The sequence below is a fragment of the Macaca nemestrina genome, chromosome 5 (genome assembly GCF_043159975.1).
Source record: "Macaca nemestrina isolate mMacNem1 chromosome 5, mMacNem.hap1, whole genome shotgun sequence".
Classification (NCBI taxonomy): Eukaryota; Metazoa; Chordata; class Mammalia; order Primates; family Cercopithecidae; genus Macaca; species Macaca nemestrina.
In genome coordinates this window covers 48,106,671-48,124,606 of record NC_092129.1, presented here as the reverse complement: position 1 = coordinate 48,124,606, position 17,936 = coordinate 48,106,671, and the positions used below count along the sequence as shown (strand labels likewise).

General features: G+C 40.1%; 1 protein-coding gene across 6 annotated transcripts in view; it reads right to left on the bottom strand.

Moving 5' to 3' along the window:
• The window catches only part of LOC105465752 (androgen induced 1), a 275,445-nt gene that overhangs the window by 149,759 nt on the left and 107,750 nt on the right, over positions 1-17,936 (bottom strand). The gene's annotated exons all lie outside the window — the stretch shown is intronic.

Below are 17,936 nucleotides of genomic sequence, written 5' to 3'. Positions count from 1 at the left end.
AAAAAAGACATATTAGTATGTACGTAGTGATGGCAGAGGGTAGGTATCAGAAGGAATGTCTACTAACAATGGTCTGTTTATCCCAGCACATGGAGATAGCAGCAATATCAGCAGCAGCACCTGGATATACAGGATCATTAGCTATATTACCAGAGCCAATGAATTAATGTACTTGATAAGGATGAAATGAGTTGCATAAAGGGGAAATGTTTCTACCAATCTGGGCTACTTATTACAGCAAGGTTTACACATATCTGAATTAGACCATTACCTGTAAGCTCAGTTCCTGCATATAGATACAGAGATGGTAAAAACAATAGGAGAAAATCATCCTTGCTTGGATGAAAAGGAAAATAATAAAAAATGCCAGGAATGTTTATCAGTCACTTAATGAAATATGTTTGGTGAAATATAATGATAATTTAAATTCAGCAGCATCTCTAACTAGATGTTTACAAGGCTCCATGGAGAAAGGCCCCACGGCACACAGGTACAGAGAGGGCAGCTCTTGAGTGGTCCAGTCCAAGATTGGCTGCTCATAGGCTGTGAGCGCTTGGGCAAGTTATTAGGCTGGACACTTGGAGGCCATCAGATATAGCTGTGCCGTTTGTTTGAAAGAAGAATATGGATCCTGAAAATTATAAATCAATCAGCTTGACAAGGGTGCTATAAGGTTCTACAATGAATCACTGAAAGGCTAGAATGGCTCACTGAAGGATGTAGAAAATTCAATGATCATAGGTACCGGCTTAGGTTCACTTAGAGAAAATAATTTTATTTCCTTTCCAGAAAGTGTTACTAGACTTGGAGAATAAGGAAATGTGATAGAGGTTCGTTCACTCAACCATTCATTCATGCATTCCTTCAAAGAACATTTCTGAGACCTATTATGTGCCAAGCACTGAGCCAGATAATGGAATATGCAGAGGATGCTAAGACCATCTGCCTGCCCCCAAAGGACACCAACTTCCAAAAAATGTAGCAACAAACTACCAGTACAGCACAGCAGATGCTACAGGAGAGGTACCTGCTGTGTAAAGAGGGTCATAAATAAGGGATAGGCATGGGAGAAGCAATGCACGCATGAGCAAGTGATGTAATGGGAGAGGTGATGCATGTATGAGCACACTCGGATAAGAAGCAGAGTTCTGAATGGTAGAAAAGGGCTCTATACCCACTCAGTTCGGGAGCGCAGTGTGCAGGGGCTGTGACAGTGTGGCTGGAGTGCTGTGTTAGCCACAGGTTAAAAGGGACAGGGAGGATGCTGAGGACCTCCTGTACAAGCTGCACCTCAAGAAGAGGCATAAGTGGGCTCAGGGAAGTCAGCCAGCACCTCAGTATCCCTCAAGAACCAGGCAGTTTGGGGACTAATTAAGTAGATCAGATTCAGAATCAAAGGGTCATGAAAAATGTATGAGATTGAATTTTCTTTTCTTTTTTTCTTTTTTTTTTTTTTTTTTTTTTTTGAGACGGAGTCTCGCTCTGTTGCCAGGCTGGAGTGCAGTGGCACAATCTCGGCTCACTGCAACCTTCACCTCCTGGGTTCAAGCGATTCTCCTGCCTCAGCCTCCGGAGTAGCTGGGACTACAGGCATGTGCCACCATGCCCAGTGAATTTTTGTATTTTTAGTAGAGACAGGGTTTCACCATGTCAGCCAGGATGGTCTCGATCTTTTGACCTTGTGATCCGCCTGCCTCGGCCTCCCAAAGTGCTGGGACTACAGACGTGAGCCATCGCACTTGGCTGAGATTGAATATTTTCCATTGGGGGTTGCCACACTCTTGTCCTGGCTTCTCTTTAGCTGACCGTCTTTCAACAAGACCCGAATAAAGAAGTATAAAGATAAGATGAGGATGGGAGGCCATCAACACATTCTTGCTATCTCCATGATCTGGAGAAAGGTAAACTTGGAAGTAACATGAAAAAAGGACTGGTGAAGAAAGAGGGCAGAGGCCAGGAGATGAGAGATGAGGCTGCTGCCTCAGTTCAGCTGAGAGATGACCAAATCTTAAACTAAAGCAGACATTGTGGACATGAGGAGGCTGGGGCCGATCTGGGAGCTATTTTGGAGGTGCAGCTGATAGGACCTGTCACCTAACTGTGGGGGATGTCATAGGAAGAGGAGCTTTGAGATGCATCTTGCCATTTTTGAGATGGTAACACAAGACAAATAAGATTTAAAGGAGGGGTTAGCTCAAGCCATCAGTATGGTTTACCTCAAGGTCCTTGTATCAGAGGCAGAATGTGATGCCCACAGGGTAGTTGGATTAGGAAGCACAGACCTGGGAAGGACGCATGTAGAGCAGAACCTGAAATCATGGGAGAGAGTGAAATCTTCGTGGAAAGAGAACATGAGGGGAACACAGAGGACTGGTTTTAAATCTTGCTGAATGGATGAAGGGACTGGAGAAATTTGGGTGGCAGAAAAGAAGATTCAGTTCCTTCTAAGAGTCTTTCCTGTAGCTGAAAGCCACCTGTGACTGTGGTTGGCTATTGAAGCTCCATCACTGGAGATGCTTAATCAGAGGCTGAAAGGTTATTAGCCAGGATACTGTCCAGGTGATTTAAGGTTCACATGGTAGATGAACCAGATGATCTTTAGAAACAGAAGTTTAGGATTCTAGGATTCTGTGGTTCTATGATAGAAAATACAGCCTCTTTCCACTTTACTTTCTTTGGCAGCAACACAGATGTGTGCTGAGGTTGGAGCTTCAATTAAGAGGGAACTGGAAAGGATACAGGTATGGACTTCCGCCAAGAAAACGGGTCTGTGGCTAATGAATGATCTGTCTGTGGCAGTGAAGAAGGAAGCCAGTTCCTAGAACACTACCTTCCTGCCTTCCACCACCCCCTCCCCTAAACATAAAGACCTAAGGGCAAATGAATGGAAAACATATGAATTAAGTTTATTTTGAAATATCTATAGATTTAAGTATTAGGGGAGAAAGCACTTGTGTAAACCACACTCTGGGTTTTGCTGACCTCAAATTATCTGAATATAACTTATAGACTTCTTGATGAACTAATACTATTGCTGGGCCGACTCATCATTTAAACAAAGAAACAAGGGCTGAGTGCAAGCCAAATAATAGTATTAGCCTTGAATTCTACCCTAGCATGGCAAATTAGTTCTCCAAAGGGATTTGTGATGGCATGAAATTGCCTTAAAAAGCCATTGTCTGGCCGAGTGTGGTGGCTCACACCTGTAACCCCACCACTTTGGGAGGCTAAGTCGGGCAGATCATGAGGTCAGGAGATCGAGACCATCCTGGCCAACATGGTGAAACCCCCTCTTTACTAAAAATACAAAAATTAGCTGTGTGTGGTGGCACATGCCTGTAATGCCAACTACTCGGGAGGCTGAGTCAGGGGAATCACTTGAACCGGGGAGTCAAAGGTTGCAGTGAGCCAAGATCATACCATTGCACTCCAGCCTGGTGACAGAGCGAGACTCCATCTCAAGAAAAAAAAAAAAAAAAAAGAAAGAAAAAAAAAGCCATTGTCCGGTTATTTCCTTAGAGAGAGAGAATAACTAATGCCCAGATAAAACAATTAATATGTAGAAGAGCTTTTCAACAAATTTGAGCCAGGCTGACCTGTAGCTATGCATTGTTCTGGAATGTGTTCTTTGGACATCAGTCCAGGCCTTCTCAGGCGATAATGGCAATATAACATGCACAAAAAGACCCCTTCTGGGAACAGCAGGTCATGTGTGCAGGATTTTCCTGCACTGCACCTGAAATTGAAGAGTGAGGTTAAATACAAGTTAGAAAATAAGTAAATGCTTTGAGGTTGTACTCTCTGTCAACTATTATGAAGGGGAGGAGAGAATGAGTGAGAGAAAAAGAGAACAAGAGAAAACATGGACATAAATTGATAAGGATGATTCATTCACGCAACAAATATTGATTGTCCATTTTATACAGGCATTGTTGTAGGTATTTGGGATAAATCAGCAACTGAAATAAAGACCCCTACCCTATGTAAATTCCATTCTAGCAAGGGAAGATAGACAATAAACCATAAATAAAACATATAAGCGGCCGGGCGCGGTGGCTCAAGCCTGTAATCCCAGCACTTTGGGAGGCCGAGACGGGCGGATCACGAGGTCAGGAGATCGAGACCATCCTGGCTAACACGGTGAAACCCCGTCTCTACTAAAAATACAAAAAACTAGCCGGGCGAGGTGGCGGGCGCCTGTAGTCCCAGCTACTCCGGAAGCTGAGGCAGGAGAATGGCGTAAACCCGGGAGGCAGAGCTTGCAGTGAGCTGAGATCCGGCCACTGCACTCCAGCCCGGGCTACAGAGCAAGACTCCGTCTCAAAAAAAAAAAAAAAATAAAAAAAATAAAACATACAAGCAAAACCACATTCTATATCAAGGATGATTAGTGCCATGGGAAGGGGGAGCAGGTTAGGGGATTTCAGTGAGTGGGGAGTATGCGGTTAGCTGTAGTTTCTAATTGACTGCTCAAGGTAGGCATTACTGAAAAGGTGAGGAGGAGGGTAGAGGAGTGAGCTAAGCAAATCTCTGAGGACACAGTCCAAGAAGAGAAGGGTACCTAGGGTGTTCAAGGAACCATAAGGAGGCTAGCTTGATCCATTAACATCTATTGATTCATCAAATGGTTATTGAGTACCTATAACACACCAAGCACTATACCAGGCACTAAAGAGAAAAAAGGCCAGGTGCAGTGGCTTATGCCTGTAATCTCAGCACTTCGGGAGGCTGAGGCAGGAGGATTGCTTGAGGCCAGAAATTTGAGATCAGCCTGGGCAACACAGTGAGAACTTGGTTCTACAAAAATTTTAAAATTTAAAAATTAGCCATGCACGGTGGGGTGTGCCTGTAGTTCGAGCTACTCAGGAGGTTGGGTTAGGAGGATCCCTTGAGACTAAGAGTTCGAGGTTAAAGTGAGCTATGACTGCACCATTGCACTTCAGCCTGGGCTGTGCAACAAAGTGAGACTCTGCCTTTAAAAAGAAAAAAAAAAAAAAAAAGAGAGAGAGAGCAAGAGAAAGAGAGAAAAAAATTAATCCCTAAACCTTAAGTAGCCATGGAGAAGGTAGGGTATAAAGAAGTGTATGATTTGACTCTGCCATTCTGCCTTCTTTATTCTAGAACATTTTTAACCCTCTTTTTCCTCTCGCCTCCCCCTTTCCCAACTCCTTACCCTGTCTTCCTCTTTTCTATGGCCATCTCACATCTTCTCATTCATGACACTATCCTTCTTTCTTTCCTCTATTCCTCTATCTTTCTTCATTCTCCATCCTGGCCTCTCCCTGTCTCCCCTTTCTCCCTCTAGTTTTCCTTGGCTTTTTACCTCACAAGGTAGTTCACAATTTATTCAAACATCAGCTTAAAAATTATATATTTTTTCCAGTTCATAATATTCTGGTTAAAGTAACAAAAAATGTCATTGGCAATAGCTAAAAGTAAATGCCTTGAAATTTATTACTGATCTGAACAAACAGAATAATCAAATCTTCACATTAAAATTTAAATCTGCAAAATCTAACATGGGAGGACTGGACTTGTTAGAACTAATGATCACAGATGAAAATTCACAATGGAAGAAGCTATCATCATCCATAAAATTTGGTAAGAAGAAAGCTTACATATGGGAATAGCATGAAGCAGTTCTGAAAGCATCTGACTCATTGTTGATGTAACTCTCCTTGTTCCTGGTTTTTGGGGGTCTTATTTGTTTTCTTTGGGAGGTCCATTTGAGAGTCCTAGGGAGAGGTTCCTAAGAAATGTCTGACCTCTGTTCCAGTTTCTTACTTTCATTTTTGAAAATTTCCAGAATCTTAGTTACTTTAGAATACTTTAGAATGGAAATTGGAAAAGGCCAGTTTTTTTTTCATATAAAATATTTAAGATATTCTTTCAACTAATAGCTTATTTTCATGAAATATCTAACATCAGTGTGGCACAGACTCCATGAGTAATGAAATGTACAATCTGTGTATCCCAGAGCTGGAAAGTTACCATAAGTCATGCTATCTACCAAAAGAATAACATCAAATCTGAGTTCCTGCAAAACCAATGATCATCCAAGTGGCATTTAATGCCTTCTCTTCTGGGAAAGACAGATGCACAAAATCTGTAGTAATTACCAAATGTCAAAATAATATTGAAGAGAATAAATCATTGCCTAAATTAAGGTTCTCTATCAGTTACATATAACAAGAACAACTGATAAATCAAGCGTGAAGAGGGGTGGAGTTTATTATTTTTTTCTTCTCATAAATCACACGGGAAATGAACAACTCCTGCTGTGATTATAAGAATATCAAGATCTTGTCTGCTTAAAGATCTTTGGTAATAATAATAATATTCTAACCCTATTCAGTGCTTTGCATTCTGAAAGCACTTTATAAACATGAATTAGTTCTTCAGTAAGCCGAGGCACTATGTGATTGTTGGTATTTCCTGTTAGAGCATCACTGAAGCTCAGCAATCTTTCTAGAGTTTAAATATTTATTTATTTATTGCTTTCAGTATATATTTACTTCACATGACAATGCATTAAAATCATAATAAGCAGAAGAGAAAGGTTCATGGTTCTATTTTTGCAATGAGGAAACAGGCCAGAATAACAATAGGGCTTCTCCTTGTCAAACTGTAAACGGCCCTTTGGGGACTACGCTGTTGGCTTGTGGAGCTGTTTTCCTACTTGCCTTCTTCCATCTCAAATATGCCATTTCCAGCCTGTAAAACTGCATCTGTTTTGTGTTTTCCTCAACCTGCAGCCCCACAATATCTATCAGGGTGATTTGCAGATCATAGGTTTATAATACATGTTTGTTAGATTGAATTATATCAAAGTCCAGGTCCACATGTTGCAGGCCAAGCAGAACTCTGTCTCCTACAACTGTCCATGGCCACCTGCATTACAGTTTGGAAATTCTGATTCATTTGCTGACATCACTTGTGCTTTTCTTTCATCTGATCATCAGTGGACTGAGGACAGAAAGATGGTGGAAGGACAGAAATGTAAATACGACATTCTTCCAAGTTTCAAAAGCACATGCATAAACATTCTTTTAATCATCAACATTTATTGAATGCCTAATGTTTGTCATGTGCTGCAAGTTGCTGAGAATATAAAGTTAAATAGGCTACAAAGAGAGAACGATTTTTGATTTTAGATATTAAGCCGGCTCCATTTAAATGTGCCATATTGTATATGCTTATATTTTTAATTACAATAAATTAAAACAATAATTCTCTCTTTTGATATTTTCATAGAGCCTGGAGATAACTTAGTATTTATACAACAAGATTGCATTACTTTTCTAATTCACTGATTTACTCATTTCTTCTCCTCTTCAAATAAATTCTAAGATTGGTTGCCGAGAAAAAAAAAAGTAGACAATAGAAAGGAAGGGATATGCCACTCTCCTTTCATTATAATCATGTGTAACTTCTAAAACTTTAGTGTAAAACAAAAATGAAAGCCCTGTGGATTTCAGATCCTGTAAGCTTTCTTATGCCTGTTTTCTGACTAATTTTGTGCTGGGCAGTTGAATGCTGCAAATTCAAGACCGAGTTGATGACGTGTTCTGAAATGGTGTCATGATATACTTAACTATACCTCAGTTCTGTGGTTCTGGGCTCTAGATTCCTAGAAACTATGTTGAGACTCTTCAAATCATGAATGTGATTCTGCACATAAGAAGAGTGTGCATTCTTTCTTGGAATTCTTTTAATTATAAAGATCTCAACAGGCAATGACTGCATACTGTAAATGTTTAAAACTTCATATTTTCCCAATCCCTCAACATCCTCCATCAACAGGTTATGAGCACTCCAACCAGATGACCAGGTGCACCAGTGTGATAATGCTGGTACTTGTCACAAGTTCCCCATTAGCCCTCTCCTGACATTGACCTAGTGACATTCAAAAGCACCAGTGCAATCCCCTCACACCTTTTGTTTGTGTACTCTACTCTAGCCCCCAATAAAGCCACTTACCCATGGGTTTTCTCTCTCCCCTCCCCATCTACCTGGTTGAGCCCACTCCCCAGAGCTCCTACATGGACCCTATGTGGTGGGGATTGCCATGCCTCTTGTCTGTAACTCCTGTGAGTATATATAACAGATCCTTTAATTTCTTATGTCTCTCCCAATGTGATTTCTGTGGCCATAATGGAGTGATCATTATAAACTTCAACAAAGAGACCTACTCCCCTATTTATATCACAGGCAGCCAGGCCTACAGCATCATAATCATTTGTAGAAATAGGGAAAAGTTACAGAAGACATCATCAAGATGGCTGACTAGAGGTATCCAGCATTCACCTCCTCCAGTCACATGTTGAACAGAGAGTCTAGGGGAGAACACTGGAATTCAGCAAAGAAGTGACAAAGCCCCTCTGGGGCATGGAGACTTGGGACAGTAGCACAGACAGGGAAGCAAAGCACTTGGCTAGGATCGGCTCAGAGCCCAGAGAGACCTCAGGCACAGGAAAAAGGTAAGGTGAAGATCCCCAGCAGTCCACATTTCCACCCTGGCTGCCTGTAGTCCTAACAAGAGGAGAGCCCCCAGCTCACAGGACCTGAGTCCAGTATAGGGAGTTACCTGGAAACCATGTGACTGCATTGTTCCCTAGAGGAAATCAAGCTGAGCCCCAAGCCCGCAGGACACAGGCTGCCACAGAACATCATCATGTTGAGAGTACAGCCACCACCAGTGTGCATCCTGCCCTGGGGCCCCAAAACCCCTAAATCTCCTCATCTTTGGGGTCCCTCGGACATCCCATCACATCCACCCAGAGGGATGCAGAGTCATGATAGCAGCTGTGCAGCCAAGACCCCAGCATCTGAGCACACACGATATTCTACACCCCAGAAAACAGGCAGTCCACTACGGTCGGAAGGCTGCCCATGGAAAAGAGGGAGGCAGTGCATGCACTCCTCAGAATCCAAGAGCTGCCTGCCTGAAGCCTGCTGTTGCTGCCACCAGCAACCCCAACCTCTGCAGTAGCAGAGTAGGTGCCCCTCCCATAGGACTGTGGATCCGCCTGACCAGGCCCACCACTGATGGCAACCTGCTCCCTCCAGAGCAAAACTGCTGCACACCCACACATGCCCTCCAAGGCCCAAAGAACCAGCCTGGCCAAGATATGTCACCACTGGAGACCCCACCCCCTCCAACAAAGTGGTTTTGTACTCAAGTGCATCCCTCAGGGACCCAAGGACTAGCTGTCCAGGGCTGCTACCATCACCAATGACCCTGCCCCCTCCAGTGATGAAGTCACCTAGGCCCACTGCTGTCAGAGAACCCGCCCACTCCAGTGGTAGAGCTGCCATACACCCATGCTTCCTAACGCCAGAGCCCCCAAACTGATCTGCCTGGTGTCCCTGTTCCCAGCAAAGCCATGCAATAGCCTTTACAAACAACCACAGCATAGGCCACTGAGGTACTCACAGACACCAATGATGCTGATTATAGCTGAAGAAATCATACGGAGACTACATTACTGCCCCCATACTGAATCAAAGCCAAAGCACCCTATCCAACTGTATATTTATGATACATATGCATATACAGAAAAACATTTTTCCCTATGAAAGCTACTCCATAAAATCAGAAGAGGCAGTGTCCCACCAGAAGCACAGATATCAACATAGGGAAACAGGAAATAAGAAAAAAGAAAAGTGATGCCTTCAAAGGAACACAGTAATTCTCTAAGTAACAGACCCCAAAGGAAAACCAATCTAAAATCACCTGACAAAATGCAAAATAACAAGGAAATCTGGCAAGATACAAGAGAACACAAATAGATTCAATGAAATCAGAAAAACAATTCATAAGCTGAATGAGAAATTTTTAAAAATAGATATCATTAAGAAGAATGAAACAAATGTTAGAACTGAATAACTCAGTGAGTGAAATAAAACTAAAATTGAGAAGTTCAATAATAGACTAGATCAGGCAGAAGAGTTTCTGAACTTGAAGACAGTTCTTTTAAAATAATCCATTTAGGAGAATGTGGGGAGAAAAAATGGCAGATAAGAGGCAGGACTAACTTGCAGCTCCCACTCAGACAAAACCATGTATAGAGACTCATATCAAGAACTTGCTCCAGGAACCACTGCAGGAACATACCAGGAAAGCCAAGAGAAACCACAGACTCTTTGAAGGAGGTGGATTGCTGCTGCAGGCCCTGTGGGACAGCTGAGGAACTGTGAGTTGGCTTGCTTTCTCAGCTGGGAGGCTTGTAGCCTGGGGCAAGTTCTCAGCACTGCTCACCAGCTGCCCGGAAATAAACTGTGTGATGTTGGGAGTGGCACGGTGGGAGGTGGGAGTGAGAACGGCTTTTCATGTAGCAGGGTGCATGGGAGCTAAGTGGCTTTCCCTCACTTCCCTGGTGACCTGTGTCACACAGCAGAGGCAGCCACAACTCCCCTGGGAACATAACCCCCTTGGCCTGGGAACTACACCCCCAATCTCCCACAGCAGCTGCAGCAAGCCCTGCCCAAGAAGAGTCTGAGCTCAGACATGCTGAACCCTGTCCCAGCCTGACAGTCTTTCTCTACCTGTCCTGGTAGCCCAAGACAAAAAATATAATCTCTTGGGAGCTCTATAGCCCAGCCTCACCACCTCAGAAACTTGAATACTCATCCAAAGGCGACCCTAGGGTAAGCTTGTATCCTCCCTACACTCCCACAGCTGATGCACTCTTCATAGCGCCACCTCCTGGCTGGAGGCCAGCCAACACAAAACCAGTGCACAAAAATACAACCAAGAACCCTCACGGAGTCCACTTCTCTTCCCTGCTACCTCCACCAGAGCAGGTGCTGGGATCCACAGCTGAGAAACCTGGAGACAGATCACGTCACAGGACTCCGCAGACACTTCCCAGTACCAGGCCAGAGCCTGGTAGCTCCACTGGGCAGCTAGATCCAGAAGATAAATAACAATCACTGCAGTTCGATTCTCAGGAAGGCCCTCCTTAGGGGAAGGGGTACAGCACCACATCATGGGAGCACCCCAAGGGACCAAAAAATCTGAACAGCAGCCTTGAATCTCAGATCTTCCCTCTGATATAGTCTACTGAAACGAGAAGGAACCAGAAAAACAATTCTGGTAACATGACAAAACAAGGTTATTTAGTGCCACCAAAGGATCACAGTAGCTCACCAGTAATGGATCGAAACCAAGATGAAATCTCCAAATTGCCAGAAAAAGAATTCAGAAGGTCAATTATTAAGCTAATCAAGGACGCATCAGAGAAAGGTGAAGTCCAACTTAAAGAAATCAAGAAATGATACAGGATATGAATGGAAAAATCTCCAGTGAAAAAGCATAACTAAAAAATAATCGCAACTTCTGGAAATGAAGAAATCACACTTAGAGAAATGCAAAATGCACTGGAAATTCTCAGTAATAGAACTGAACAAGTAGAAGAAACAACTTCAGAGCTCAAAGACAAGGCTTTCGAATAAACCCAACTCAACAAAGACAAGGAAAAAAGAATTTTAAAAAATGAATAAAGGCTCCAAGAAGTTTGGGATTGTGTTAAATGACCAAACCTAAGAATAATTGGTGTTCCTGAAGAAGTAGGGAAATCTAAATGTCTGGAAAACATGTTTGAGGAAATAATCGAGGAAAACTTCCCTGGCTTTGCTAGAGATCTGGACATCCAAACACAAGGAGCTCAAAGAACATCTGGGAAATTCATCACAAAAAGATCATAGCCTAGGCACATAGTCATCAGGTTATCTAAAGTAAGGACAAAGGGAAGAATCTTAAGAGGTGTGAGGCAAAAGCATCAGGTAACCAACAAAGGAAAACTTGTCAGATTAACAGCAGATTTCTCAGCAGAAACCCTGCAAGCTAGAAGGGAGTGGGGTCCTATCTTTAGCCTCCTTAAAACAATTGTCAGCCAAGAATTTTGAATCCAGCAAAACTAAGCTTCATAAATGAAGGAAATATAGTCTTTTTCAGACAAATGTTGAGAGAATTTGCCAATACCAAGCCAGCACCAGCAGAACTGCTAAAAGGAGCTCTAAATCTTGAAACAGATCCTTAAAATACACCAAACTAGAATTTCATTAAAGCATAAATCTTACAGTACCTATAAAACAACAACACAATGAAAAAAAAACAAGGTATTCAGGCAACAAATAGCACAATGAATAGAATAGTACCTCACATCTCAATAATAACATTGAATTTAAATGACCCAAATCCTCTACTTAAAAGGCAAAAAATGGCAGAATGGATAAGAATTAACCAACCAAGTGAATAGTACGTCATATCTCAATAATAATGCTGAATGTAAACGACCTAAATCCTCTACTTAAAAGACACAAAATGGCAGAATGGATAAGAATTAACCAACCAAGTGAATAGTACCTCAAATCTCAATAATAACATTGAATGTAAATAGCCTAAATCCTCTACTTAAAAGACACAAAATGTCAGAATGGATAAGAATTAACCAACCAAGTACCTGGTGTCTTCAAGAGACTCACCTGACACACAAAGACTCACATAAACTTAAGGTAAAGGGGTAGGAAAAGATATTCCATGTGGACACCAAAAGTGAGCAGCAGTAGCTTTTCTGTTTCTTTTTTTTTTTTTTTTGAGATGGAGTCTTACTCTGTCACCTAGGCTGGAGTGCAATGGTATGGTCTCTGCTCACTGCAACTTCTGCCTCCTGGGTTCAAGTGATTCTCCTGCCTCAGGCTCCTGAGTAGCTGGGATTACAGGCACCCGCCACCATGCCTAGCTAATTTTTGCATTTTTATTAGAGACGGGGTTTCACTATCTTGGCCAGGCTGGTCTTGAACTCCTGACCTCGTGATCCACCTGCCTCAGCCTCCCAAAGTGCTGTGATTACAGGCATGAGCCACCGTGCCTGGCCAGGAGTAGCTTTTCTTATATCAGATAAAACAGACTTTAAAGCAACAACAGTTGCTTTAAAGAGGGACATTATATAATGATAAAAGGACTAGTCCAACAGGGAAATATCAAAATCCTAAATATATATGCATCTAACACTGGAGATCCAAAATTTATAAAACAATTACTACTAGACCTAAGAAGTGAGATAGACAACAACACAATAATAGTGTGGGACTTCAATACTCCACTGATAGCACTAGACTGGTCATCAATACAGAAAGTTAACAGAGAAACAATGGACTTAAACTACACCCTAGAACAAGTGGACTTAACAGATTTTTACAGAACATTCTACCCAACAATTGCAGAATATTCATTTTATTCATCAGTATATGGAACATTCTCTAAGATAGACCATGTGATAGGCCACAAAACAAGTCTCAACAAATTTGAGAAAATCTAAATTATATCAAGTACTCTCTCAGGCCACAGTGGAATAAAATTGGAAATCAACTCCAAAAGGAACCTTCAAAACCATGAAATATATGAAAATTTAAGAACTTGCTCCTGAATGATCATTGGGTCAACAATGAAATCAAGGTGGAAATCAAAAATTTCTTTGTACTGAACAATAATAGTGATACAACCGATCCAAACCTCTGGGATACAGCAAAAGTGGTGCTAAGAGGAAAGTTCACAGCATTAAATGCCTACATCAAAAATTCTGAAAGATTACAAATAGACAGTCTACGGTCACACCTCTAGGAACTAGAGAAACAAGAACAAACCAAACCCAAACCCAACTGAAGAAAAGAAATAATCAAGATCTGAGCAGAACTAAATGAGGCTGGCCATGGTGGTTGTCTAGGCGCAGTGGCTCATGCCTTTAATCCCAGCACTTTGGGAGGCCAAGGTGGGTGGATCACTTGAGGTCAGGAGTTCAAGACCAGTCTGGCCAACATGGCAAAACACTGTCTCTACTAAAAATATACAATACACAAATTAGACAGGTGTGGTTGTGCACATCTGTAATCCTAGCTACTCAGGAGGCTGAGGCATGAGAATTGCTTGAAACCAGGAGGCAGAGGTTGCAGTAAACCAAGATTATAGTACCACTGCACTCTAGCCTGGGCAACAGGGTGAAACTCTGTCTTAAAAAAAAAAAAAAAAAAAAAAACGAAATGAAGTTGAAGTAAAAAAAATACAAAAGATAAATGAAACAAAAAGTTGATTCTTTATAATGATAAAAAAAATTGATAGACCATTAGCGAGATTAACCAAGAAAAGAAGAGAGAAGATCCAAACAAGCTCAATTAGAAATGAAATGGGAGATATTGTAACTGATACCACAGAAATACAAACGATCATTCAAGGCTACAGTGAACAGCTTTATGCACATACACTAGAAAACCTAGAGGAAATGGATAAATTCCTGGAAATATACAACCTCCCTAGATTAAACCAGGAAGAAATAGAAACTCTAAATGGACCAATAACAAAAAGTGAGATTGAAATGGTAATTAAAAAGCTACCAATAACAAAAGTCCAGGGCCAGACACATTTACAGCTAAATTACAGTTAAATTCTATCAGCCATTCAAAGAAGAATTAGTACCAATCCTATTATACACTATTCCAAAAGATAGAGAAAGAAGGAATCCTCCCTAAATCATTCTATGAAGCCAGTATCACCCTAATACCAAAACCAGGAAAGGGCATAACAGCAAAAGAAAACTACAGACCAATATCCCTGATGAAGATAGATACAAAAATCCTCAATAAAATACTAGCTAACTGAATCCAACAGCATATCAAAAAGATAATCCACCATGATCAAGTAGGATTCATACCAGGGATGAAGGGATGGTTTAACATTTGCAAGTCAATAAATGTGATACACCATGTGAATAGAATTAAAAACAGAAAATTACATGATCATCTCATTGGAGCCATTCTAGAGGTTGGCTCATCAGCAAAACTCTTCTAGACATTGGCTTAGGCAAAGACTTCATGACCAAGAACCCAAAAGCAAATGCAACAAAAACAAAGATAAATAGATGGGACTTAATCAAACTAAAAAGCTTCTGCACAACAAAAGAAACAATCAGTGGAGTAAACAGACAACACACAGAATGGGAGAAAGTCTTCACAATCTATACTTCTGACGAAGGAGTAATATCCAGAATGTACAAGGATCTTAAACAAATCAGCAAGAAAAAAAAATCAAACAATCCCATCAAAAAGTGGGCTAAGGATATGAATAGACAATTCTCAAAGGAGGATATACAAATGGCCAACAAACATATGAAAAAATGCTCAACATTACTAATGATCAGGGAAATGCAAATCAAAACCATCTGACTCCTGTGAGGATGGCCATAATCGAAAAATCAAATAATAACAGATGTTGGCGGGGATGTGGTGAAAAGGGAACACTTTTACACTGTTGGTGGTAATGTAAACTAGTACAACCACTAAGGAAAACAGTGTGGGGTTTCCTAAAGTAACTAAAAGTAGATCTACCATTTGATATAGAAATCCCACTCCTGGGTATCCACTTAGAGGAAAAGAAGTCATTATATGAAAAAGACACTTGCACATGCATGTTTACAGCAGCAAAATTTGCAATTTCAAAAATATAGAACCAGCCCAAATGCCCATCAATCAATGAGTAGATAAAGAAAATGTGATTATATATATGTGTGTATATATATATAAGTGTGATATACACACACACACACACACAAAATTGAATACTACTCAGCCATAAAAAGGAATAAAATAAGTACTGGCATTTGCAGCAACCTGGATGGAATCAGAAACTATCATTCTAAGTGAAGTATCATGAGTGGGAGCTAAACTATGAGGATGCAAAGGCATAAGAATGATACAATGGACTTTGGGGACTCAAGGGAAAGGGTGGGAGGTGGGTGAGGGATAAAAGACTACAATTTGACTATAATTTGCTTCAGAGAGAAGCTTTTTTGGTTGTATCTACTTGTTGATATTTCAGCTTTCTGTATCTGGATGTTCATATCTCTCCCAACACTTGGAAAGTTTTCAGCTATTATTTCATTGAATAGGTTTCCTATGCCTTTTCGCATCTCTTATTCATCTGAAATTTCTATAATGGGAATATTTGTTTCCTTAATGTTGTCCCATATGTCCTGCAGGCTTCCTTCATTCTTTTTTTTTGTTGTTGTTGTTCTTTATTTCTTTTTTTTTCCTTTTTCATCTGAATGGATTTTTTTTTTTTATTTCAATAGGTTTTTGGGGAACAGGTGGTATTTGGTTACATGAATAAATTCTTTAGTGGTGATTTCTGAGAAATCAGATTTCAAAGAAACAAAGAAAATTTACAATTAAAGCTAATGAAGTACTAAAAAGAAAAGATGGCAAATAAACAACCTAAAGATGCACCTCAAGGAACTAGAAAAGCAAGAACAAACAAAACCTACAATTAATAGAAGGAAAGAAATAATAAATACCAGAACAGAATTGAAATAGAGACAAAAAAATTTCAAAAGACCAACAAAAGAAATACTTGTGTTTTTGGAAAAGATAAGCAAAATTGACATACCATTAGGTAGACTAAGTAAAAAGAGAGAAGACTCAAATAAATAAAATCAGAAATAGAAAAGGAGACATTACAACTGATACCATAGAATTACAAAGGATCAGGAGAGGGTACAGCTCAGGGGTAGAGCATTTGACTGCAGATCAAGAAATACAAAGGATCATAACAGATTATTATGAACAACTATGTACCAACAAATTGAAAAACCTAGAAGTGGATAAATTCCTGGACACATATAACCTATCAACATTGAGCCAGGAGGAAACAGAAAACCTGAATAGACCAAGAACAAGCAATGAGATTGAATAAGTAATAAAAAGTCTCCCAACAATGTAAAGCCCAGGGCAGAATGGCTTCACTGCTAAAGTGTACCAAACTCATAAAGAAGAACTACCATAAATACTTCTGAAAATATTCCAAAAAATTAAGGAAGAGGGAATTATTCCTAACTCATTCTATGATGCCAGCATTACCATGATGCCAAAATCAGACAAGGACAGAACCAAAAAATTAAACTATAGGCCAATATCTCTGATGAACATATATGCAAAAATCCTCAACAAAATACTAAAATCCAACAGCATATCCAAAAGTTTGTATTTATCCCAGAGATTAAAGGATGATTCAACAGACACAAATTAATAAATTTGATACCTCTCATAAACAAAATGAAGGACAAAGCCCATATGATTATCTCAATAGACACAGAAAAAGTATTTGATAAAATTAAATATCATTTACAATAACAACTCTCAACAAATTAGGTATAGATGGAATATACCTTAATACAATAAAGGCCATATATGACAAACCCACAGCTAACATTCTACTAAAGAGACAAAAGCTGAAAGCTTTTCCTCTAAGATCTGGAACAAGATGGAACTAAAAATGATGAGCTCATAGAAGTAGTGAGTAGAATTGTGGTTATTAGAGGTTGGGAAGGGTAGCCAGGAGGGGAGAGTATGAAGAGGTTGGTTAGGAGACACACAATTATAGCTAGATAAGAGGAATAAATTCCAGTGTTCTAGAGCAATATAGAATGAATATAGTTAACAATAATTTATTGTATATTTTCAAAAAGCTAGAAGATTTTGAATGTTCTCAACATAAAGAAATGATAAATGTTTGAGAAAATATACATGCTAATTACCCTGATTTGGTCATTACACATTATATACATGTTTTGAAATATCACTCTGTACCCTGTAACTATGTTAAATTATTACATGTATGTTAAAATTAACTTTAAAAGGTACAAGTAAAGGAAAATAGAATTAAGTAGCTGGTATACAAAGGAGGCAGGGAAACATTTAAATTTTATAGCATATGTATGTGGTACCCATTGAAAATTAAAATAAGCAAATACATTTTTGAAAAAAGCTACAAATAAAGCTAATGAAGTACTAAATAAAATGTTTTATCCTCCTACATTGTCAGATGTAGTTTTACAAAACAAAATAGAAAATATGTGATTGGATAAGCAGTAAAACATATATAT